The following is a 25,782-nucleotide window of genomic DNA, read 5'->3' as shown; positions in this document are numbered from 1 at the left end:
CGTCTTTACCTCCTTCCCTCCCCACCTCCCTTCCTTCCTTTCTTTCTTCCTTCCTTTCCGTCTTCCCTCCATATAGGACATGATATACATTACTTAGCTACTTATTTAGTTCTATGTCTGCTGAGCACCACTAGCTTTTATACCATGATGAGAATGGACTATCATCTGAAATTGTAAGCATTCATAATTAGAACTTTTTCTTCCACAAGAAATGTTTGGCCAGGCTGGAGAGACAGCTCAGTGGTTAAGAGTACTAACTGCTCTTCCAAAGGTCCTGAGTTCAAATCCCAGCAACCACAAGGTGTCTCACAACCATCCATAAAGAGGTCTGATGCCCTCTTCTGGGGTGTTTGAAGACAGCTTCAGTGTGCTTACATGTAATAATTACAAAAAAAAAAGTATCTTAAAAAATGCTTTGGTCATGGTATTTCCTCATAGCAATAGAACATTAACCAAAACAACATTTTAGTGTGTGTGTGTGTGTGTGTGTTTGTTTGTTTGTGTGTGTGTGTGTGTGTGAAGAAATTTGCATGTGCAATATTCCTAGTGGTAGGATATACTAAAGTTGTGCGCCACCACCGCCCAGCTCAAATTTATTTCCTATCTTCCAACAATTTCTACTACAAGTGTGTATGTGTGTGTGTGTGTGTGTGTGTGTGTGTGTGTGTGTTATTTTGGATTTTTTCCATAAAGGAGGGAGGGAGACTGTATAAAAATTAGTTGCTATCAGCAGCATTGAAATAGCATGTCAAGGGACTAGAGAGATGTCTCAGTGGCTAAGAGCACTGACTATTCTTTCAGGTTCTTGAATTTGAATCCCCCACACCCACAGAGCACACAGTCATGTGTAACTCCAGTTCTTTTTGTTTGTTTTTTGTTTTTTGTTTTTTTGAGACAGGGTTTCTCTGTGGAGTCCTGGCTGTCCTGGAGGTCATTCTGTAGAACAGGCTAGCCTCAAACTCAGAAATCCACCTGCCTCTGCCTCCCACGTGCTGGGATTGCCATATCTCCAGTTCTATGAGGGTCTATCCCACTTTTCTTGCCTCTACAAGCATCATGCATTTGATGCATTGATATACATGCAGGCAAAACAACCATACTCATAAAATAAACAAAATAGCCATACACATAAAATAACCAAATACTTTCTTTCAAAAATTGATATGGTCAGTTTATTTTTATGAATGAGTAAATATACTCATAAAATACATAAACACATGAACACAAAAATATATAATTAACATAAACATAAACAGAAAATATATAAATAGATAAATAAAATGAATTAATATCTGGGGTTGATGGGAGGAAAAATAATATGATTTTGTCCCTATTTGTGACTTGCCAAATTTTTTTAGAAAATGATTAATTTGTTTGTCAAACTGAGGTGATAATATCATTGAAGGTGGGAAGACTGAGTATCTGTACATTTTGAGAAGTAAAACATGGTGCTAGAATTAATGTGTGTTGGGTGGATATGTTTATGCACATGAATGAAAGTGTCTTTGAGGAAAAAGAGCAATGGCAAATATTTACACTGGGGTTACTGTGACATGTGGCATTCACACAAGTGCTCTGCCACAGACCCTCACCGGGACCCTACATGCAAATTTAAAGTCTAATAAGATAGCAGTTTATAAAGTATCAGGTTGGCAAGCATCCATGAGTTTAACAACACAGTCTGCTAAGGTGGACCCATGAAAACAGAGACTCCAGCATGAACAGCCCCAAGCAATATCTAGGGAAACTGGGGATATCTATCAAAATGAAAAATCTACTGACTCCCTGAATGTAGCAATCCATTCCTGGGAACTCACCCTGGAGACTTTCTTAAACACCCATCCATTTTGTGGCTGTTTGCTAACACTTATTAAAGCTGATGATAGAGTGGACTCACACCCAAGCATGCCTGGGTGTGGGAGCCTGTCAATAAACCATGGTACAGCTACTCAAAGGAATATCACTGTTGTTATGGGCTCCTTGATTTTCTTTTGGTTTGGAGGTCTTTCTGTAGAGAAACTGTATTGGATTTCTCCTCATCTCAGAGAATCACCTATTCCCACTCTTTGGCATATCTGTGTTTTCAGTTGTCTATGATCATCATTGATTTGTTTTTTTTTAAACTTAAGTGATCAATATGGGCAATACATTGGGTTTTGCTTTTGAAGAAATTATCATATATTATTGTCTCCATGACCTATTAACCTTCAAATGTCAACAGCATATATCCCATAGTCAACTGAAGAAACATCAGTTGTTGCCATTCCTAGATAAGAAAGGGTAGATGGTAGGTCTATGAGAGATTGTGTTGATTGATGATTGATATGGGAAGGCTCATCCACTGAGATGGCAATAACCTTAAGCCAGTGGGCATGGGTTGGATAAGCAAGCAAGGTGACCAGAAGACAGTGACTAAGCAGGAGAAAAGTCAAGTAAACATGTTTGCTCATGGTTAGTGCCTTGATGTTCTTAGTTTGTGTATGCTCTTGTAATAATTAATTGTCATCTGGTAGTATCAGATTAAAAAAACACATTCTTTATCAAGTTGCTTTTGGTTAGTGTGCTTTCTGTTTTTTTACAGCAAACAAAAAACAATTTATAAGAAAAATTTAGTACCTCAAAATTGAGTTTGTGGTTGCAAAGAACCTGGGAATTTCACTTTGGAAGAATTGGAGGATGTTAGGACCCAAAGCATAGACAGCAATCTACAGAGCTTAACGAGTCTTGGAGGAGCTGGAAAATCAGATTGTTGAGGGTCATGCAGAGAGTGGATGTCAAGATCCTAAGAGTTCAGTGAGAAATAGGCTCTATGAATAATAAACCAGAGGTCATTTGTGTGATATTTTGTCAAAAATATTTCTGAGTTTTCAAATGTCCTGAAAAATTGACTGAGCCCAAAGTAAAAGCTAACGAGATTAATTCTTTGACAAAATATTGATTCTGCTGGATGGTCACTACTGAGCCATTAAGGTACAAAGTGAAAAGGAGCAACAAGTGGGGCAAAAGTAATGATAAGCCTGAACTATGTAAAAAACAAACAAACAAACAAACAAACAAAAACCCAAAGGCAAACAACAACAAAAACCCAGCACTAGTTAGTTTTAGGTGATAGTCAATTACTGAAACCGATAGGAATTTTTCAAGGGAATTATTATCATTAAAGAGAAGACTCTTGGCCTGGAGAGATGGCTGAGAGGTTAAGAGCCCTGAATGCTCTTCCAGAAGTCCTGAGTTCAATTCCTAGCAAGCACATGCTGGCTTGCAGCACTGTGTAATGGGATCTGATGCCCTCTTCTGGTTTGTCATAAGCGTTGGCTCTGTACTCACACACATAAAATGAATAGCTCCTGCTCTGCACTGGAAGCCTGGAAGACACTCTAAAGATGCCACCCAGCTAATTTTGCATCTGTGCTTGTCAGACACAGGCAAGATCGCTGAAGTCTTTGCAGTGTTAAAAGAAGTACTCTCTTCTAAGTATCAAGGGACTGGGGTCACAAGTGTTGATTCATAGAATAATCAAAGGGGCCCTGGGGTAAATTATCCAATGCATATGTAATTAAAAACAACCTGAGTTTTCAATCTGCGTGGCGTGAGCTAGCAGGAAATAATCGAAGTTCATTTTTACAATTTTTCTGTAGTGAGAGTTGAGTGAGATACCTCAAGATCCCTGAAGATTGAACAACTCTTCAAGATTTTTTTCTTTTCTTTTCTTTTCTTTTTGTTAAAGATTTAGTTATTATTATATGAAAGTACACTGTAGCTATCTTCAGATACACCAAAAGATGGCATCAGATCTCATTACAGATGGTTGTGTGCCACCATGTGGTTGCTGAGATTTGAACTCTAGACCATTGGAAGAACAGTCAGTACTCTTACCCATTGAATCATCTCACCAGCCCAGGAATTTTTTCTAAAGCCGTTTCTGAGGTCAGAAACCCAAAGAATTATTTAGACAGCGGACACAGCTCTTTTAAAATGGTTCCTAGCAGCTATCCAGATAAGGTTGTCTGAAGAGCAAAAACAGCTCCTTTAGAATTGTTATCAGTATTGTTATTATTACTATTATTGGTTTTTGGAGACAGGGTTTCTCTGTGTAGCCCTGGTTGTCCTGGAACTCACTCTGTAGACCAGGCTGGCCTCAAACTCAGAGAATCCCCCTGCCTCTCTGCCTCTCAAGTGCTGGGATTAAAGGCATGCACCACCCAGCTGTTATTAATAGTTTTATTATTGTTGTTTGCTTTCTGATTTTGATAAACCAAGAATTACTTTTAGAAGTTTTATTTAAAAAAAAAACTTGGCCAGTAAATCCAAGAATTCTTCTAGAAATCCATGAGCGAGCCAGCGAGATTTTTGAATTTTTGGTAGCACAGAGAGAGCTGTCTTGAGTGGAAAGACACCTGTCTTAAACAGAGAGTTTTTAGAATAGCAAGAGACAGTTGGAGCAGAGTAGAAACCACACACACACACACACACACTAACACCCAAATAGCTGGCTATTGTGGGGAATTTTCTTAATTATAGCGTTCGAAATGGGAGAACCCTTATATGGTCTGGATGTTTGAGTTGATAAGATCCACCTTTAATCTAGGCCACAGCTTCTGGTGGCGGCTCACATACATAAAGGACTCTGAAGATGACACATCCCTCCTTCTGTTTGTCTACTTGCCCTACCTCTGGCCAGCAGGATCATTTTCTTTTTAAACTGGCATTACAACTTATTTCTTCAGAATTCTGATATACACTGAAGGCCAGCTGAGGCATGAGGCCACATGGACTAAACTGCTACTGGATTCTTGAACTTTTCCCTGGTAGACAGGCACTGCTGGGCTAGTAGAACGACACAGCTCTTGAGCCATTCTAATAACCCTTTCCAACATGATAGAAGGATTGAATCTATCAGTTCTCTTTATCTAGAGAACCTTTACTAATACAGCTGTGGGGTTTGTTCTTGCTTTTTTTCTTTTTCAAAATGTTAAGATTTTATTTACAAAGCTTTTCCTGTTTTACAGAAAGTAAAAATGTTGTTGTAGTCGCAGTGTACCTGGCAGATAGGACAGTCCACTCACCAATCACAACTGTCAGGATACAGCAAGAGTCGTACAGGACAACCTAACAACGTTTACAGTGTTATTGGGGTAAAGTCAACAGGCTTGGTGGTGGATTACCAACAGGCTAAGGGGAGGAAGGCAGAATGTGGTAGGAACTATTCTTTGGCTCTCTGGGGGTATCCTGGGGCTTGTATCATAGCTACCTTTTTTAAACAGCTACGAAATCCACCAGCAGTCCAACCAATACTCAACAGTTCTGTTTCTTGCAGGTTGTTTCAGGTCTTAATCATCTTCTCCTTTGTCATCTGTTTCTCTCTTTCTCTTTTCACCCTTCCCACTTTCTTCCTCCTCTTCATCCACATCTTCCTCCCCACTTACTTCATCTTCATCATCTTCTACTTCTACATCCTCATCTGCATTCTCTTCTTCCTCACATCCTCATCTTCCTCTTCCTCCTCTTGGTCTTTGTCCACACCATCCTCCTCTCCATTCGAGTCTGGGGCTTCCTCTACTCTCTCCACTTCCACATCGGAGTCAGGTGCTTCCTGGTCCTCTCGGCCATAACCATCCAGATAGGACAGCTGGGGCAGGAGCATGAAGACAGTTTCTCAGTAATCACCCTGGTTAGTGATCCCACAGCTGACCAGATCCAGGCTTTTCAGACAATCCAACGTTTTCAAGAGCTCCAAGGTGCTGATATCTTTCAGGTTATTTCCACTTAGGTTCAGATGTGTGAGGCTTGGAAGTTCTTCTGCTAGTCTGTCTGGGAAGATTCTATTTTCACTGAACTCAATCTTTTTCAGTTTAGGTAGCTTCGGGAGGTCAGAGACTGAAAACAAGCGCACACTTATGAAGCTGGGGAACTCTAAGTTCACAAATTCATCTGATAACCCCTCAACTTTTCCAATTGCTTTGCAATTGTCCAAGAAAAGTTCTAGAACAGCTGCCGGGGTCCAGTTCCTCAGCTCCAGTTCCTCCTCTTCTTCTCCATGTTCCTCCTGTCCCCCTTCTCCAAACTTAATTTTCCGCGGTGGGGTCGGAGGGTGGGGGAGAGGCAACCCGACCTGCGCAGTGAGGGCTGTTGGAGGGAGGCGGTTGGAGGAGGCAGCATGGTCCCGGGCAGCTTGTGGGCATGCAGAGCCCCTGGAGCCAAGTTTCTCCAGGGAGAAGAGAGAAACCATTGAGGGAAAAGAGGGCTGGAGCGCGGCTCTGGCCTCACTACCGCCTCCCCCTGGCCAACGCCACGCACTGCGCTTAAGCCAGAGATGCTACAGGGTGGCTGCTTGCCTCCACTTGGCCCAGCGAGGGGCTGCTCAGCTGCAGAGCACCAGGTGCAGCCAGGACTGGGGAGGCTCGTGGAGGGCGGGGCCGGACCCGGACCCGCCTTAAATTCAGCTAAGCAGGGGTTTGTTCTTTGTTTGTTTGTCTGACCTGAGGAAGGTGTGCTGGTTAACAAGCTTGCTACACAGGGTTTGTCATGGGGTTTTGTGCTTGGCTCTGAGGGTTGACTCAGTAACTATAGGTGAAAAATACTTGCAGTTTGCCTGAACTCTGAAGAAGACACAAAACAACAATCTTGTTTCCTAATATCCTTCTTTAAGTTTTGTTTGTTTGTTTGTCTGTTTTTCCGAGACCCTGAGGTCCCAACTTTTTGTAGCTCTTCTGGGACACCCTGGGTAGCTCTCCAGGCAAACCCCCAAGGACCGCCCCTTCCCCACCCCTGGCCTGAGGTCACAAGGCCCACCACAGCTTGATGCATGCCCAGCAGAACCATGGGGATGTCTGCACAGCAATCCAGCTCCCTGTGTTCACCAGCCCAGTGTCATGAGCTCTGGCGGGGAGGTATGTCAGCACTCTTGTAACTCACAACCTGTGCCCACAGTGGTTTACATTTGGAGTCGGTTAGCCGAAATGAGTGAATATTGAATGTCCGTGTCAGGGACGTGTATAGATATGTGCACTCCTCATTGGCACAGTTAGGTCAGCTCAGAAATTTCAAACACATGTTACTGGCTGTGTGTCAGGTTAGAGATCTCAGCAGCTGACATTGCACATAGGGGCAAGGACAAACACGATCATATTAATGCCACTCCCTCTACCAGGGAACAGCCAGCTCTTTTCAGTCATTTGCCTATGTGTTCTTTCAATTATATTGATCTTTTTAAAAAATCAATGGTTTGTATTACTTTTAAATTTTCATTTTTTCTATGCATCAACCTTCTGACCTCGTTTTTATTTTCCACTTTTGCACATTAACAATTTCATTCCTATTTCTTAAAGATGTTTCATATTTGTGTCTGTTTAGAGCAACATCTCCTATAGCTCAGCCTTTCCTTCTGCTATGTAGTTAAGACTTACTTTGTACACCTGACCCTGCCTCTACTGCCCAGGGCTTGGAAGACTGTCCTGCTGCTGTTTTAAAGCTGGGTTCTGACTGTTGAGTGAGAAGAAAAAGAGAGCAGTGAGTGAGTGTCCTCCAGCCTCCCTGGGTTGGGGTGAGGGGATTACAAATAAAGAGGGACCTGTGTAAGCACTGAGTTCTCTGACCAGCTTTGAAGCTGGTGTAATCACAGTGCCGAAAAAGAGAGGGAAGAAGGAAGGGGAGCCCTTTCTGCTTTGACAGTGTTGGTCATAGGACTGAGTAGTCAGGTCATCAAGGTTAGACAATCAGGAAAAGTCCAAACTGGCCATCCAGGAGGTTCCCGGAGCTGGGCAATCACGAATCTGGATGAGGAACTGAACTTATATCTAGAAACCAAATTTCTCTATTTACTCTGATTCAAGCAACTGAAGATCTAGACAAACTGGTGTGTGTGTGCCTAACAATATCATTTGTTCTGTCTGAAAATACACAATATGAGTAATACTTGAAGGCTCTTGTATATATCTTTAGTCCTTGAAAAATATTGGACCTTTAAGCACAGTTTTTGAGAGTATAATGAAACCATTTCATCTTTCTCCTTTCTCCCTACTAAGTGTGAAATCCTGGAACTAATGGCTGAGAGGCCTATTTAACAAATCAAAGCAAACCTGCCTATAAGGTTCAGTCAGCAGAGCTCAGCACCCAACTTATACAGGGAATCATTTGCCCTCTAGCCTGGGGATAGGGCAGCCCTTCCCCCACCTGCCATTCCTCATGTAATCCAACCATGTTGGTTACCTGCTCTGTTACATCACCAGATCATCCTGATCTCTTGGTCTGGCTCTTGCTTCTCCCCTCATCCTCTCTCCACATTGTCCCCTCTGGACTCTCCCAGAAGTTCCTGGTTCTGGCTGTGCTCTCCTTTTATATATAATAAATGTTGTCCTCTACGGTGCCTTTTACAACAAGCAGTAACTAGTTTTAGTTACTGCTTGTTGACAGCAAATAAATAGCTGAGAACAGGTGCACACAGTGTGGTGGAAACAGATATATGCAGATGAAACACAAATACTTTTAAAATATAAACACATGTTTTTTATTCCCTATTATAAAATGGGTTTCCTCCATGTACATGTTATTTTTCAAATCATTAAAAAATGATCTGTTTTTATGTGTATGTGTGTTTTGCCTCCATGTATGTTTGAGTGCCACATGCATGCCTGGTACCAGCAGAGGACAGAAGAGCACATCAGATTGGTTTTTTTCTTCTATTTCTTTATTTCATTTCTTTTCCTTTTGTCAAATATACAAACATTTGGAAAAAATCACCAGCAAACTTCCAGAAAGAGTATTTCTACATGGGAGCTTTCTAGTGATAGTGTGTTTCCTTTGGAGGAATACATTCAGATTTTGTGTTTATTAAGGAATAAAAATAACTAATTGAGGTTGAGGGACCTCACCTTTTCATGCACATCTCCTAATATGTTGCAAAAAATGGTTCATAATGTCCTGCTGTTACTGCATTTTTAACAAAATTATTGTATTTATTTACATTCTAGTCCTTTCCCTCCTCCTGTATTAGAGCACACGTGGTTTACTCTCACATTTGTTCCTCAGGCTGCACATTTTCAGACAGGAAAAGTTACAGTCCTGTTGGACATAGACACATTAGTTTGTCTACAAACTCTGTTTTGCTTAAACTATAGAAATTTAATTTCACAATAAGTTCGATTCTTTATTCTGATTCCTGATTGCTCCAGGCTGAGAACCCTAGGAAATGACTTTAAAGACATTGATCTATCAGCTCTATTTGGTCACCTGAGTAATCCAAACTGCTGTCAAGGAATGAAAGCTTTCAACCTTCTCCCTGAGCTGCCTTTCTGTGCTGGGCTCCATTTGCTTCAATGTTGGTCAGGTATCTCAATTTCTGCATGTGTTCTTCTTCAGTTTTAATTCCACGATAAATTTCAGATAGGCTAGAGGACTCCCATTCACTGGGGTCTTTTCCTTCTCATTTCCTTCTCAGTCATGAGTCAGCTTAGAAAAACACAGCTACATAGGTTTCGAAAATCAGTAGGTCTTCATCTGGCAGAGGGAAAACCGTTCATAAGATACTGAGTGACTTTGCCCCTGTGCGCAAGGCTAGTTGCTGAGAGATGTAGCTGATAACAAGCTGCTCCCGTCAGTAAATGTCCTGTCTAACACCTCTGAGCTAACATATTAGGGTCAGCCAGTATTGTACATATCTTCATAGGAGAGTTCCCTAATAGGAAATTCAATATACTTTGGGTCACATAAAGCTCGTTACATTATACATCATCCAGTCTGGTATGCCATCATTTATGTCATGATTTAAATACAAGCTTAGAAGATATTAAATCCCTCACTGTGCCCGCACTGTATCCTTCTTTATAATGATGACCCAGAAAGAAGACTGCGTTAAACTTCAGTCTGTGATCTATTATCTACCTCATTTATTCATCAGTGTACAAAATCAACTATCTATCCATTTGTGGTCTGAAAACAGAAGCCATGATATACATGAAAATCCTTTCCTGTTATTGCAATAGACAGTCCACTACATGACTCAAACAGGTCATTTTACACTGTGGTGGTATGGCCTTTTAATTTTAGGACTTTTCCATTTTAGTCAGAAGGCCAGCAAGGATATTATCTTGTAGAGCAACAAACTAGGTCTAAGGTGACCCCACTCACTACAACGTTGGTATATTTCCAAGTCCAATGGGAAAAATCTGATTTTCAGGAATAGGCCAGTACAGAAGCTTAGGTTATACTCATATATTCAATTTCACCAGCGACAGGTGGATCCAAGTCATACAACTTATTTGATGCCATGAATTTTTAGTTTACAGAAATAGATATATTTGCAGTACCATTGCATTGAACTCCATATTGAACAAAAGGCAGGAAACAGGTCTGTGAAACAACAGATATAGGTTCATGTCTTGATGACCCAGCAAACTCCAGATTTTTGTGAAAAATCATGAACATACACACCTGTTGAATAAGAATACATGAATATAAATATATGTTTCAAGAATAAATTCAGCATAGGTGGTCTTTATATATGTAACTATGCTGAAGCTGCTGGCCACTAATAACTACTAAGAACTTTGTTCCTTATTCTGAGACTAACACTCACTGCTTGGGAATGAACATCTGTTTCTTAACAGTGAGGGATCAGGTAATGGGTGGATTGCTAGGGCTCCTTTCACTCTTGCCCACAAGCCTAGACTCTCACTTGCCAGGTGGAAGGAGGCTTAGAACAACAAACTATTATAGACCAGGAGAGTCATACTCACAGAAAGAAAAGCTTTTTCAAAAACAAATGTGCATAAACACACATGTATTCATACATGCACACTCATCACATACTTACTCACTGAGCTTAACAATCTGTCTAATCAACTTACATACCTACACAGCCGCTCTTAAACTTACATACATATGTGTATGGAGCAAAAGCCCAAGCACCAGTGCAGGAAGAACTCATTCATTCTGGATGGAAAATAAGCTTCAGCCTTTATTGCTTAATTAATTGCTTTTATTGCTAAAGGAATTAAACCCAAGTCCACAAGAAAACAGTTTTGTCCACTTTAATAAAAGTAAACTTGCCTTGTTTTAAGAAAAAAACATGTTTTGCCTCACGGTAATGAGAAGCCTGCCTGCTCTTTCTGCTGTCTCTGAAGGTTCTACTTTGTCTCACTTTTGCTCTCTTGTGTTCTATTGTATTTTGCTATGCTTTAATTTCTTATTCTCTGTCTGCATTCTGTGTTTTCCTACTTCCCTTTCTAATGTCATCATTCCTACCTTTTCATGTACCTGTTTTGAGGAGAATGGGTCACATGATTTTTCTAAGCACCCTATTTTTTTTTATGCTTACAACAGTTCACTTAAAGTTCAGACATAAATTCAAATCATAACCTGAATAAGAGTTTACAACAGAGATGTTCTCACATGTTTCCATTAAGAGTGCTTACCTAACTATATATTTTGTGTCACTAGCTCCACAGGTTTTTTGAAAGTTAAAACCTATAATTGTTAAAACAAACAAGTAAAAAAAAAAAATTGGGCTAGTGAGATGGCTCACCTGTTACTAGCACTGACTGCTCTTCCCTAGGTCCTCAGTTCAATTACCAGCAACCACATGGTGGCTCACAATCATCTGTAATGAGATCTGATGCCCTCTTCTTGTGTGTCTGAAGACAGCTACAGTGTATTTACATATAATAATAAATAAACCTTAAAAAAACCCTGCATAACTCTAGTGTCTAAGTTAACAATAGAATCTGGTATTGATAAACCCAGGAACCATTTTTTTCTTCTGTCCTTACACCTACAATAAATAATTCATTTTTTCTTATGACCTTTGATTAATGATTTTACAGCACTATGGAATGTATTTAAGTTGGAAATTCTGTGTTTGATCTCAGAAAGAATTAACTCATGACACAGTGAATCCTGTCAGAGTTGTAACTGCAGTTTTTACATTAAAGATTTAATAGTAGTTCTTTCATAAAGGACTTAATAGACATTAATATAGTTTTAGGAGTTAATATAGAATCATCAGTAGTTATTAAGAAATCATTTGTTTGTCTACATAGTATCACAACAAGTTATTATATCTTCATTGATCTGTGGAATATCTGTGGGAAAGGGTATACTAATGCCCAGGAATTATTATTTAATTTAATTGTGACAAGAAATCATATCAATAGCAGGAATCAAATCTTGGAAATGTGTTTCCCTTGGCCTTGCCTGCAAGGGGTCATCCATCCGGCTTTACAGCCATGGTGAAACAATCTCAGGAAGAGATGCTTGTCTTTAGCCTTTTTAGGTGGCTCAGGACAAAAACATGACAATGTGCCAATTTAAGCTTCCTCAATATCAAAATAAGACTTGTAAATATAGAGATTGGATACATTTTTAAATATTGTGTAATGTTTCATTACAGAACATGACAGTTTCCTCTATGACTCAGTTTGTCAAAACCGCAAGCTTTTCAATGATTGTAAAAACAAGGTTACAGAGCTGGGCAGTGGTGGCACACTCCTTTAATCCCAGCACTTGGGAGGCAGAGGCTGGCAGATTTCTGAGTTTGAGGCCAGTGTGGTCTACAGAGTGAGTTCCAGGACAGCCAGGGCTATACAGAGAAACCCTGTCTCAAAAAAAGCAAAAACAGAAAAAGCAAAACAAACAAGCAAACAAAACCACAAGGTCACATGTGTAATTTATTCATTCATCTATCTATCTATCTATCTATCTATCTATCTATCTATCTATCTATCTATGCAGAGGCTTTTTGTATTTTATTTTATTTTGGTTTTTTGGATTTGGTTTTTTTCGAAACAGGGTTTCTCTGTATAGCTCTGGTTGTCCTGGAACTCACTTTTTAGATCAGGCTGGTCTCGAATACAGAAATCTGCTTGCCTCTGCCTCCCAGAGTGCTGGGATTACAGGCCTGTGCCACCACCAACTGGGGAGACTTCATTTTTAAGAATTGATTCTGATGAAATTATTTTTTCACAGGCCCAGTTTTAAAACTTTGTACATCCAGGCAGTGGGAGCTCACGCCTGTAATCCCAGCACTTGGGAGGCAGAGGCAGGCTGATTTCTGAGTTCAAGGCTAGCCTGGTCTACAGAGTGAGCTCCAGGACAGGCAGGGCTGTACAGAGAAACCCTGTCTCGACAAAACCAAATACAAAATACGAAACAAAAATAAATATTTTAAAAAAAACTTTGTACATTAATTATATTTGAATATCTTCACCTATTAAACTTAAAGGGTGTATTTATTTATATATTTGCTTGTTTACTTATTTGTGTATTTATTCACTTTACATCCTGATCACAGTGCCACCTCTCATTCCAGTATCCCTTATAACTCCTTCCCACTTTCCACTTTGATGTGTCCCCATGGATACCAACCCCCTCTGGCACATCCATTTGCAGCAGGACCAGATATATCCTGTCCCACTGTTGCCAGGCCAGGCAGCACAACTAGCAGAATGGAATCTAAGGCTAAGCACGAGTCAGACACAGCTCCTGCTGCAGTTGTTAGGGCAAACGCATGAAGAACAAGCTACACATGCCGACATATGTGCAAGGCACAGGTCCAGCCAATGTGTGCTCTTTACATGGTGGTTTAGTCTCTGTGAGCCCCCACGGGCCCAGGTTAGCTGACTCTTAGGGCATCTTGTGGTGTACTTGACCATTCTGGCTCTTTAATCATTCCCCCTACTTCGCACAAGTCTACCAGAGCTCTGTCTGACAATTCACTGAGTGTCTGTGGACAGAGAAGGGAAGACTTGGAGCTCTGAAAGGATCATCTAAAATGTAGGTGGAAAGTGAATATGGAACATTGAGGGCATCCTGAAAGCATCTTGGGCAGCAAGAACAATTGGCTTCATTGAAAGTAAACAGGCAACAAAGCTAAAGACAGATTTAAAATGTTTAGACAGGAGTACAAGAAAAAAGGGCATGCCAGCCACGGGAGCCTTAGGTGTGCCCAGCCACTGAGCCAAATGACAAATTACAAATGGGGTAGTGTGTGTGTGTGTGTGTGTGTGTGTGTGTGTGTGTGTGTTTCATTCCGTGAATCCTTAGACATCAGGGAAATGAAAATAAAAATTACACTGATATTCCACCTTACACCCATCAAATACTTCAGATAAAAACTCAAAAGACAGCACGTATGGGCAAGGATGTGGGGCAAGGGGAACACTTCCCCATTGATGGTGGGAATGAAAATAAGTACAACCTCTCTGGAAATTAATTTGGCAGTTTCTAAAGAAACTGGGAATAATTCTATTCATGACACAGCCATACAACTCCCAAACCTATACCCAACCTATGTTCTACCATTCCACAGAACACCTTCTCCATTCTGATCACAGGAGGTTTATTTGTAATACCAGAAGCTGGAAACCATCCTGATGCTCCTCAAGAAATGAATGGGTAAAGAAAATATTTCATTTATACACATGGAATACTTCACAGTTATTAAAAACAAGGACAAAATAGTCTTTACAACATTGATTGCATTCATGGGGTTTGTCTCCTGTATGTGGTATGGATTCCGTTTTTTGTTTTTGTTTTTTGTTTGTTTGTTTGTTTTTGTTTTTTGTTTTTTGTTTTGACACAGGGATTCTCTATGTAGCCTTGGCTGTCCTGGAACTCACTCTGTATACCAGACTGGCCTCATACTCAGAAATCCACCTGCCTCTGCCTTCCAAGTGCTGGCATGTCCGGCTGCCTTTTTTTTCTTTTTTAAATGATTTATTTATCTTATTTGTGTGAGTACACTGTTACGGTCTTCAGACACACTAGAGGAGGGCATCACATTCCATTAGAGATGGTGGTAGGCCACCATGTGGTTGTTGGAAAACGAACTCATGTTCTCTGGGAGAGCAGTCAGTGCTATTAACTGCTGAGCCATCTCTCTAGCCCAGGGTTATGTGTTCTTTTATGATATATGATACCACATGGATTTGAAAAGGCTTTGCCACAGTGATGACATTCATAAAATTTCTCTCCCCAATGCGTGTGTGTGTGTGTGTGTGTGTGTGTGTGTGTGTGTTTTGTTGTTGTTGTTTCCAGATAGGGTTTCTCTGTGTAGCCCTGGCTGTCCTGGAACTCACTCTGTACATCAGGCTGGGCTCAGAAATCTGCCTGCCTCTGCCTCCCAAGTGCTGGCATTAAAGGCGAAGACCACTACCACTGGCTCTGAATGGGTCTTATGTCTTTGGAGCTCAAAGTTTTCTTCAAGGGATTTAACAACTCATTCCAAAGATTTCTCTCCAGTATGTATTCTTTTATGTATTTGGAGCTTACTGTTTTGTGCAAAGGCTTTACCACACTGGTTACATTCAAAAGGTTTCTCTCCAGTATGTATTCTTTTATGTGTTAGAAGACTACCATTTTGGGTAAAGGTTTTACCACATTGGTTACATTCAAAAGGTTTCTCTCCAGTATGTATTCTTTTATGTGTTAGAAGATTACCATTTTGGGTAAAAGCTTTACCACACTGGTTACATTGAAAAGGTTTCTCAGGCAGACTGTGGTGGTGCAAGCCTGTAATCCCAGCACTCTGGAAGGCAGAGGCAGGCAGATTTCTGAGTTCAAGTCCAGCCTGGTCTACAGAGTGAGTTCCAGGACATCCAGGGCTAAACAGAGAAACCCTGTCTCAAAAAAACAGAATCAAAAAAAAAAAAAAAGAAGAAAAAGAAGAAGAAGAAGAAGAAGAAAGAAAAAAGAAAAAAGAAAAAAAGAAGAAAAGAAAATGCTTCTCTCCAGTATGCATTTTCGTATGTGTTAGGAGATGACAGTTTCTCGCAAAGGCTTTACCACATTGGTTACATTCAAAAGGATTCTCTCCCATGTATTTTCTTTTATGTCTTAGAAGATGACTATTTGTGTAAAGGCTTTACTACCTTGCTTACATTCAAAAGGTTTCTCTCCAGTATGTGTTGTTCTATGTATTTGAAGATGACTTTTAACTATAAAGGCTTTACCACACTGATGACACTCATAGGGTTTCTCTCCTGTTTGTAAATTTTTGTGATATAAGAAACTATATTGATGTGCAAAGTGTTTGCCACATTGGCTACATTCATAAGTCTTCTCTCCAGTATGTGTGCTTTTATGTCTTTGGAGATTACTGTTTTGTGCAAAGGCTTTACCACAATGGTTACATTCACAATATTTCTCTCCACTATGTACTATTTGACGACTTTGAAGAGAACTGTGAGATACAAAATCTTTAGCATATTGGTTATACTCATAGGTTTTCTTTCCAGCAACTCTTGTTTTATGTATTTGGAGACTACTGTGATATGCAAAGGCTTCAAAATATTGGTCACTTTCATAGAGTTTCTCTCCAACATGAATTCTTTCTTGTCGTAGATATCCCTATTAGAAAGGGTAAGTGGTATAGGGATTAAGGTTTTTCCACAACAACTTTTATGACTCTCGCAACTGACAATGTCACAAGTTTATGGTTGTCAAAACTTTAGTATAAACTATATGCTTATTAGAAGATTTTGGATATACACTTATCACCAGTCCTGGATCTCACTCTGTAGACTAGGCTGGCCTCGAACTCAGAAATCTTCCCTGCCTCTGCCTCCTATGTGCTGTAATTACAGGCAAGTGCCACCAATGCCCAACTCTTAATTTTTAATAATGATCCAATAAGAATTGTTAAAATTAGTGGGAGGTGGTGGTACATGTCTTTAATCCCAGCACTTTGGAGAGAGAGGCAGGCAGATTTCTGAGTTTAAGGCCAGCCTGGTCTACAGAATTAATTTCAGGACAGCCAGGGCTACACAGAGAAACCATGTCTCGAAAAAAAAATTTCAAATTGATAAAATTATATTAGAAATTATTAATTTCTTTTCTAATAGCACTGCTATTAAGTCCTTCCTGGTAATAATAATAATAAAAAAAACCTAGCTGGGCGGTGGTGGCACATGCCTGTAATCCCAGCACTCTGGGAGACAGAGACAGGCAGATTTCTAAGTTTGAAGCCAGCCTGGTCTACAGAGTGAGTTCCAGGACAGCCAGGGCTATACAGAGAAACCCTGTCTCAAAAAAAATCTAAAAAATAAATAAAAATTACAATAAAACTCTTCCAATCTTCAAGTATCATGAGTTAATTGCTTCTGAGATAGCAACTAGGTACCTACTCCAGTATAGTACTTTCCAAGAGATTGAAAAACTATTAACCAAAGGTCATAAAAAGACAAAGAAATATTTATTATACGTGCAAGGACAGAAGATAAAATGGTGACTGGGTTTATCTATATGAAACTTCACTAAAAACAAAAATTATGCTTTTTACCTTTTAACCAATCTGTTGATCTACTGATAGATAATGATTTTTAGCAAGATAAGTATTCTTAATGGTATGCAAGCAAACTCTCTTTCATGTTTTGTTTTTTATGGGGGGGTTGATATTCATATGTTGTTTTCGCAATAAGGTTTCACTGTATAGCCCTGGATGTCCTGGAACTCACTCTGTAGACCAGGCTGGCCTCGGAACTCAAAAATCTGCCTGCCTTTGCCTCTCAAGTGGTGGGATTAAAGGCATGTGCCACCACTGCCGGCTTCAAGCTAACATTCTTGTATAGTTATTTTTGAATAAATGATTTGAATTTATGTTTCAAGTTCTAGTAAACTTTTGTTAAAAAAGGACGCTTGGAAAAACCACGTGGTATATTCTGCTAGAAAAGGTAGAAGATTACTAAAGATTCCATTGCAAGCATAGCCTTGGGAACATAGCATTGGGTGTAAGGCATTGGGAATAAGGCACTAGAGGTGAGGGCACTGCTACATCAGAGCAGGATTGAACAAGAGAGGAGAACTCAGAGTGGGATAACTTAGAAATTTTAAGGCGCCGAGCTGTGGTGGCACACACCTGTAATCCCAGCACTTTGGGAGGCAGAGGCAGGTGGATTTCTGAGTTCAAGGCCAGCCTGGTCTACAGAGTGAGTTCCAGGACAGCCAGGGCTATACAGAGAAACCCTGTGTTGAAACTACCAAAAAAAAAAAAAAAGAAAGAAAAGAAAGAAAGAAAGAAAGAAAGAAAGAAAGAAAGAAAGAAAGAAAGAAAGAAAGAAAGAAAGATTAAGGTAATGAAAAAAAGTAAGAGAACAAAATGCAGATGCAAAGAGGAAAATGGAAGTAGCTTCAAAGAGAGCACAATGAACAGGCAGGCTTCTTTACCATGGGATAGAATAAGTCTTTTCTTAATAAGAAGGCTGGGTTAGTGCTACAAAAGAGAACCTTACAGACTGGGATTTCATTCACTTAGCAATAAAATGTAAAAAGCTTTTTCTTTCTCTTTGCAATAAAGTTTGGAACTTAATTTTCATCCAGAATTAGTGAGTTCCTTCTATACTGGTACTTGGTGCTTAGTCTTTTTCTCCATATACAAATTCAAGTAAGGATGTATGTGTGTGCAAGTATGTAATTATGAGATAAGTATGTAGCTCAACCCAACTGATTTGAATGGTGATGTATGAATATGCAAACATGAATTTATATATGAATTTATGTTTTGATTTTATAAAAGTGTTTTCTTCTGTGGATGTCACTCATTTTCCTGATTCAAAGAAGTTTATTGCTCCCAACCTTTCATATCCTGACATGCAAGTGGCATGTAGACAAGAAGAAAGGGGCTCTAGCAATTCATCCTTTACATAATTACCTGCTGCTTTATGATGAGGAGCTAAACAACAGGGAATGCAGTTTCTGGCCTCAAAAGAACTCCAGCAGGTCAGCTTCAGTAGCAAAGTGACTTAGGCTAAAGATAAGGAAATGTTTTCCTATAAAACAGTAGCCATAAATATCTCCCAAGTACAAGTCTTACCCTCAAATAACATTCTTCCCATTTTGCCACCTCAAGAGAAACCAATAAAGAAGAACGGATGGGACTGGCAAACTGGCACTGCTAATGTTTCCTGTCCAAGTCATTCCAGGTGACTTGAGGTTCTAACTTCTGTTGAGAGGATCCCTGCAATTATCAGATAGGAAAGCAAACCCTGGTAACAGTTAAGAATGGAAACCCAGTGCAGATTGACTTTGTCAATCTAGATCACACTGGGAAAATCTAATACCAGGGTAATATTTGCCAGAATACTTAGTATGCAATAGAGCTTGGGAAAGATTTTAAGGCAACAATGAGTCCAATCAGTCTACTTCTAGGTATATAATAAAGCTTAAAGTGTGATTACATAGAAACTCTTCTACAAAGCTCCTGTGATAAAGAGGGTGTTTTCTAAAGCTGAAAGACCTAGCATTTATTGTGGCCACATCTTGAATTAACTAAAATCCAAAGACTTGGGTACTCTATGGGATTTTTCTTAATTTTGTTTTTGGACCTGAGAAAAATCTTAATCTGGATCTTTCGAGGTGAAAAGATTCACCTTTAAATTAGGCCACAGCTTCTGATAGCAATCTACCTACACAAAGGATATTGAAGATGGCAGATCTTTCACTTTTTCTGCTTGTCCTACCTCCAGAGAGCAAGTTCATTTTATTTATATAATTAATTATTTATTTTGCTGCATTAGAGCCTATCTCTTTGAAATTCAGGTATATGCTGAAGACCAGCTGAGACATCTAAACACAGCCTGAACAACTATTGTATTCTTCAACTTTCCATTGGTCGAAAGCCAGTTTTGGATTAGTTGAACCACAGCCTGAGAGCCATTCTAATAAATACATTTCCTACATTATAGAGAGAGACTCATTCTATCATTTTGTTCACCAGGAGAACCTTTACTAATGCAGCTGTGAGTTTGTTGATGTTGTTTGTTTTCAGACCCACTGAGGAAGAGGTGCTGGTTAACAATAGTGCTCCACAGTGTTTGCTGGTGTTTCCTTCTTTGCTCTGAGGGTTGTCTCAGAACTATCAGGTGAAAAGTACTTGCTATTTACGTGAACCCAGCCTGAAGGCACTAAACAATATCTTGTTACTGTCAATCTCTCTTTAGTTGGTATATTCTGGGGCCCGATCCAGTTGTGGGACACATTGACAACTGCACTAACTGTTGAGTGATGGATATGGAAGCTATCCAGCCTGATGCCTGGTGAGGAAGGGTAAGTGCCTGCTGAGTGCTGTGACTGGAGCTCAGGCGAGGTCCTAATTAGCAAAGAGCTCAGCACTGGATCTCTGCCCACAAGGGGAGAAGCAGGTGACTGAACAGCATGGACCTGGAGTTGTGGGTCCTTCTAGGGCATGGTGGGAGGGCACACAGGTAGAGTATTGGAGGGAAGGACCTAGTGCCACTGAGATGTAAATCTGCAGATCTGGAAAAGGATTGGTTTCAGGCTGGAACCACTGGGTAGTTTCTCTTCAGTCCACTGGAACCCTAAGAGTTGTGCTCCTATCACTCAAGACATATGAGCCAATCAGAACCTCCACACGGACTTGCCAGTCATTAGGGGAGGAGGCTCTTCCGGTTCCCAAGCCTGATATTTTTTTCTTGGTAACTGAGTTGGCATGATTTGTCCCGTGTGTTCTGTTCTGAGTGTGTCTGCTGGATGCTGTGAAGGAGCTCAGACAAACTCAAAACTTCAGACATGCTAAGTGCAGGGTCATCTGTCATAAAGGGGAGGAACAAGAAGCTCAGAACTGCAGACATGGTAAGTGCAGTGTCATCTCTCATAAAGGGGAGGAACAAGCAGCTTAGCAAAGGTTGCACATGTGGTGGATCTTCCCAGCAGCTGGATTGTAAGCAGCACCCAGAGAGCTATGGCCGCCGGTGAGGTCCTATGTGGTTCTAGTCTCTCCTTTAATCCATAGATGGTGTTTGAATAACATTATTATAGAGTCTGTGTCTGCCTCCATAATAAACTTTTGGAGCTTGTGTGAAGAAAAATCCTTTGCAAAATGCCACACCCAAGAGCCCTCATTTCTTTATTATCTTCTAGAAGTTCTGCCCTTAGCATTTAATGTGTACGTGTAAGATCTCGTTGTAGTCCTTAATAGATGAGTTTTATTCCACTGTGTAAATGAACCACATTTTCTCTATCCATTCTTCTGTCACGGGACTTGTAGGTTGTTTCCAGTTTCTGATTCTCACAAACAAGACCGCCATGAACATGAACATAGTGGTGCAACGTGGTCCCTCTGACACGGTGGGGCATCTTTTGGCTATATTCCCAAGAACGGTATTGCTAGATCTTCAGTTAAATCTGTTTCCAAATTTCTGAGGAACCTCCAGACTGATTTCCAGGGTGGTTGTACCAGTTTGCAATCCCACCAGCAATGGAGGAGTGTTCCTCTTTCTCCACATCCTTGTCAACAAGTGTTGTTACCTGAGGTTTTGATCTTAGCCATTCTGAATGGTGTAAGGTGGAATCTCAGAGTTGTTTGGATTTGCATTCCTTGGTCACTAAGGACTTTGAACATTTATTTAGGTGTGTCTCAGTCTTTGAAGTCCCTCTGTTTGTCAATTCTCTGTTTAGTTATATATAACATTTTTTGATTGGTTTGTTTGCTTTTCTGGTGGTTAGCTTCTTGAGTTCTTATATATTTTGTATATTAGTCCTCTATCAGATGTGGGGTTAGTGAACATTTATTTTCCACTCTGTAGGTTGCCGATTTGTCTTATTGATTATGTCCTTGGCCTTAGAGAAGCTTTCCCGTTTCATGAGGTCTCATTTATCAATTCTTGGTCTTAGAGCATGAGCCATTGGAGTTCTGTTTAGGAAATTTCTCCTGTGCCAATAAGTTCACTTTCCCTCTTTCTCTTCTATTAGATTGAGTATACCTGGTTTTATTTTGAGGTCCTTGATCCACTTGGACTTGAGCTTTGTATAGGGAAATAAGAATGGATCAATTTGCATCATTATACCTGTTGACTGCCAGTTGACCCAGCACCATTTCTTGAAAGTGCAGTGTTTTTTCTGCTGGATGCTTTTAGCTCCTTTGTCAAAGATCAAGTGACCATAGGTGTATGGGTTCATTTCTGGGTCTTCAATTCCATTCCATTGATTTTCCTGCCTGTCTCTGTACCAATACCATACAGCTTTTATCACTATTGCTTGGTAGTTGATCTTGAGGTCAGGGATGGTGATTCTGCCAGAAGTTCTTTTATTGTTGAGAATACTTTTCGCAGTCCTGGAGTTTTGGTTATTCTACATAAACTTGGGATTGCTCTTTATAACTCTAAGAAGAATTGAGTTGGAATTTTGATGGGGATTGCATTGAATCTGTAGACTGCTTTAGGCAAGATGCCCATTTTTACTTTATTATCCCTGCCAATCCATGAGCATGGGAGATGTTTCCATTTTCTGAGATCTTCATCAATTTCTTACCAAAGAGATTTGAAGTTCTTGTCATACAGATCTTTCACTTGCTTGGTTAGAGTCACACCAAGGTATTTTATATCATTTGTGACTATTGTGAACGGTGTCATTTCCCTAATTTCTTTTTCAGCCTCTTTATCCTTTGAGTATAGGAAGGCTACTGATTTGCTTGAGTTAATTTTATATCCAGCCACATTTCTGAACTTGTTTATCAGATTTAGAAGTTCTCTGGTGGAATTTGTGGGGTCACTTAAGTATGCTATCATATCTTCTGTAAATAGTGATACTGTGACTTCTTCCTTTCCAATTTGAATCCCAATGTCCTCCTTTTGTCATCTAATTGCTCTGCCTAGTACTTTGAGTACTTTGGTGAACAGGAAGGGAGAGAGTGGAAAGCTTTGCCTTGTCCCTGATTTCAGAGGGATTCCTTTTACTTTCTCTCCTTTTATTTTGATGTTGGCTACTGGTTTGCTGTATATTGCTTTTACTATGTTAAAACATGGGACTTGAATTCCTGGTCTTTCCAAGACTTTTACCATGAAGAGGTGTTGGATGTTGTCTAATGAAATGACATGTGGTACATTTCTTTGATTTTCTTTATGTAGTGGATTACATTGATAGATTTCCATATATTGAACCATCCCTGCATTCCTGGGATGAAGCCTACTTGATCATGCTGGATGAACATTTTGATGTGTTCTTGGCTTTGGTTGGCATGAATTTTATTGATTACTTTTGCATCAATATTCATAAGAGAAATTGGTCTAAAGTTCTCTTTCTTGTTGTGTTTTGGAGTGGTTTAAGTATCAGAGTAATTGTGGCTTCATTAAACGATTTGGGTAGTGTTCCTTGTGTTTGTTTGTATTTTGTAAAATAGTTTGAAGACTATTGGTATTAAGTCTTCTTCTTCTTTTTGTTTGTTTTGTTTTGTTTTGTTTTTTTGGATTTTTTTTTCCGAGACACGGTTTCTCTGTATAGGCCTAGCTGTCCTGGAACTCACTCTGTAGACCAGGCTGGCCTCGAACTCAGAAAACCGCTTGCCTGTGCCTCCCAGATTGCTGGGATTACTGGTGTGTGCTATTTCTTTAGTGCCAGGGGCCATTCTACCAGAGTTTTCAAAAACCCCCTCCTCTCAGCCATTTCCAGCTTGCTTTCTGTAAGCTGATTTTAGGAGAATATGTACTGGTTTAAAGATTAGGTAAGTAAGCTAGATGGTCAGTAAGTACAGAGCTCACCTGTGGTTAGGTTACCATAGCAACTCCTTTCCTCTTCACCTCCTCATGATAGAAATATGATGCCAAGTTCCTACTGCACCTGCCAAATCTTAGCTGTGACCCTGAGAGACAATTCTGAGAAACTGTTCCTGAAGAATGATGCTGGCCCCCTGAGATTGTCCCCGTGAATACAATGACTTTCCCGCACTACCCCTCCCCACTCCTGCTTGCTTGCCTTTATAAAGCTTTGTGTGAAAATTAAAGATTGACAGCTTGATCTGAATTTCGACTTGCTGTTCAGTTTTCTCCTGTCTATCTTGTCTCTTGCCTTTCCCTAGGTGGTTCCAGGACCCTGCTGACTGTCCTGTGGGTCGGAACACTTTAGGGGTTATGGGATTGTTTAGATCATTTATCTGATCCTGATTTAACTTTGGTACCTGGTGTCTGTCTAGAAAATTGTCCATTTCATCTAGACATTTTACTTTTGTTGAGTATAGACTTTTGTGGTAGGATCTGATGATTTTTTGGATTTCTTCAGTATCTGTTTTTATGTCTCCCTTTTCATTTCTGATTTTGTTGATTTAGATACTGTCTCTGTGCCCTCTAGTTAGTTTGCCTAAGGGTTTATCTACCTTGTTGGTTATTATTTTTTTTTTTAAAGAACCAGCTCCTGGTTTGGTTGATTCTTTGTATAGTTCTTTTTGTTTCTGCTTGGTTCATTTCATCCCTGAGTTTGATAATTTCCTGCCGTCTACTCCTCTTGTGTGTTTTTGCTTCTCTTCATTCTAGAGCCTTCAGCTGTGCTGTTAAGCTGTTATTGTACTTTCTTTCCAGTTTCTTTATGGAGGCACTCAGAGCTATGAGTTTTCCTCTTAGCACTGCTTTCATTGTGAACCATAAGTTTGGGTATGTTGTGCCTTCCTTTTCATTAAATTCTAAAGAGTGTTTGTTTGTTTGTTTGGTTGGTTGTTTTGAGACAGGGTTTTCTCTGTATAACCTTGGCTGTCCTATAAATCACTGCTTAGACCAGGCTGGCCTCGAACTCAGAAATCCACCTGCCTCTGCCTCCCAAGTGCTGGGATTAAAGGCATGTGCCACCCCAGCTGGCCTAAACATTCCTTCATTTCTTTCTTTATTTCTTCCTTGACCGAGTTATCATTGAATAGAGTGTTGTTCAGTTTCCATGTGTATGTGGGCTTTCTGTTGTTTTTGTTGTTAATGAAGACCAGCCTTAGTCCATGGTGATCTGATAGGGTGCATGGAATTAATTCAATCTTCTTATATCTGCAGAGGTCTGTTTTGTGACCGAGTATATGGTCAGTTTTGGAAAAAGTACTGTAAGGTGCTGAGAAATAGGTATATTCTTTTGTTTTAGGATAAAATGTTCTATAGATATCTGTTAAATCCATTTGTTTCATAACTTCTGTTAGTTTCACTGTTTTTCTATTTAGTTTGTGTTTCCCTAATCTGTCCATTGATGAGAGTAGGGTGTTGAAGTCTCCCACTACTATTGTGTGGGGCACAATGTGAGCTTTGAGCTTTATTAAAGCTTCTTGTATGAGTGTGGGTTCCCTTGTTTTTGGAGAATTTACGTTGTGAATTGAGAGTTCATCTTGGTAGAATTTTCCTTTGAGTATGAAGTATCCTTCTGTCTTTTTTGATTACTTTAGTTTGAAAGTTGATTTTATTCGCTATTAGGATGGCTACAGCAACTTATTTGTTGGGACCGTTTGTTGGGAAAATTGTTTTCTACACTTTTACTCTGAGGCAGTGTCTCTTTCTGAGTGAGGTGGGTTTCCTGTATGCAGCAAAATGTTGCATCCTGCTTATGTATCCAGTCTGTTAGTCTATGTCTTTTTATTGGAGAATTGATTCCATTAATATTAAGAGATATTAAGGAGAAGTGATTGTTGATTTCTGTTTTTTTTCTTTTTCTTTTTTTTCCTTCAGTTTTTCAAGACAGGGTTTCACTGTGTAGACCAGGCTGGCCTCAAACTCAGAAATCTGCTTGTCTCTGGCTCCCAAGTCCTGGGATTACAGGCATGTGCCACCACGCCCAGTTCCTGTTATTTTTCTTATTAGAGGTGGGGTTATGTTTGTGTGGCTCTCTCTCTCTCTCTCTCTCTCTCTCTTTTTTTTTTGGTTTGTTAAAAGATTAATTTTTTGCTTTTTCTGGTGTGTAGTTTCCCTCCTTTTATTGGTGTTTTCCATTCATTATTCTTTGAAGGGCTGGATTTCTGAAAAGATATTATGTAAATTTGTTTTTGTCATGGAATACCTTGATTTCTACATCTATGCTAATTGAGAGATTAGCTGGATA

At 39.9% G+C, this 25,782-nt stretch overlaps 1 protein-coding gene and 1 pseudogene across 2 annotated transcripts in view; both read right to left on the bottom strand.

The window, feature by feature from the left end:
* The window catches only part of LOC127686032 (zinc finger protein 120-like), a 161,865-nt gene that overhangs the window by 43,306 nt on the left and 92,777 nt on the right, over positions 1 to 25,782 (bottom strand). The window lies entirely within an intron of this gene.
* Positions 5,331 to 6,229, bottom strand: LOC127686433 (acidic leucine-rich nuclear phosphoprotein 32 family member B-like; annotated as a pseudogene).

Source organism: Apodemus sylvaticus, chromosome 5 (assembly GCF_947179515.1).
Source record: "Apodemus sylvaticus chromosome 5, mApoSyl1.1, whole genome shotgun sequence".
Taxonomy (NCBI): domain Eukaryota; kingdom Metazoa; phylum Chordata; class Mammalia; order Rodentia; family Muridae; genus Apodemus; species Apodemus sylvaticus.
The sequence above is the reverse complement of the archived record's forward strand: the minus strand, read 5'-3'. Positions and strand labels throughout refer to the sequence as shown.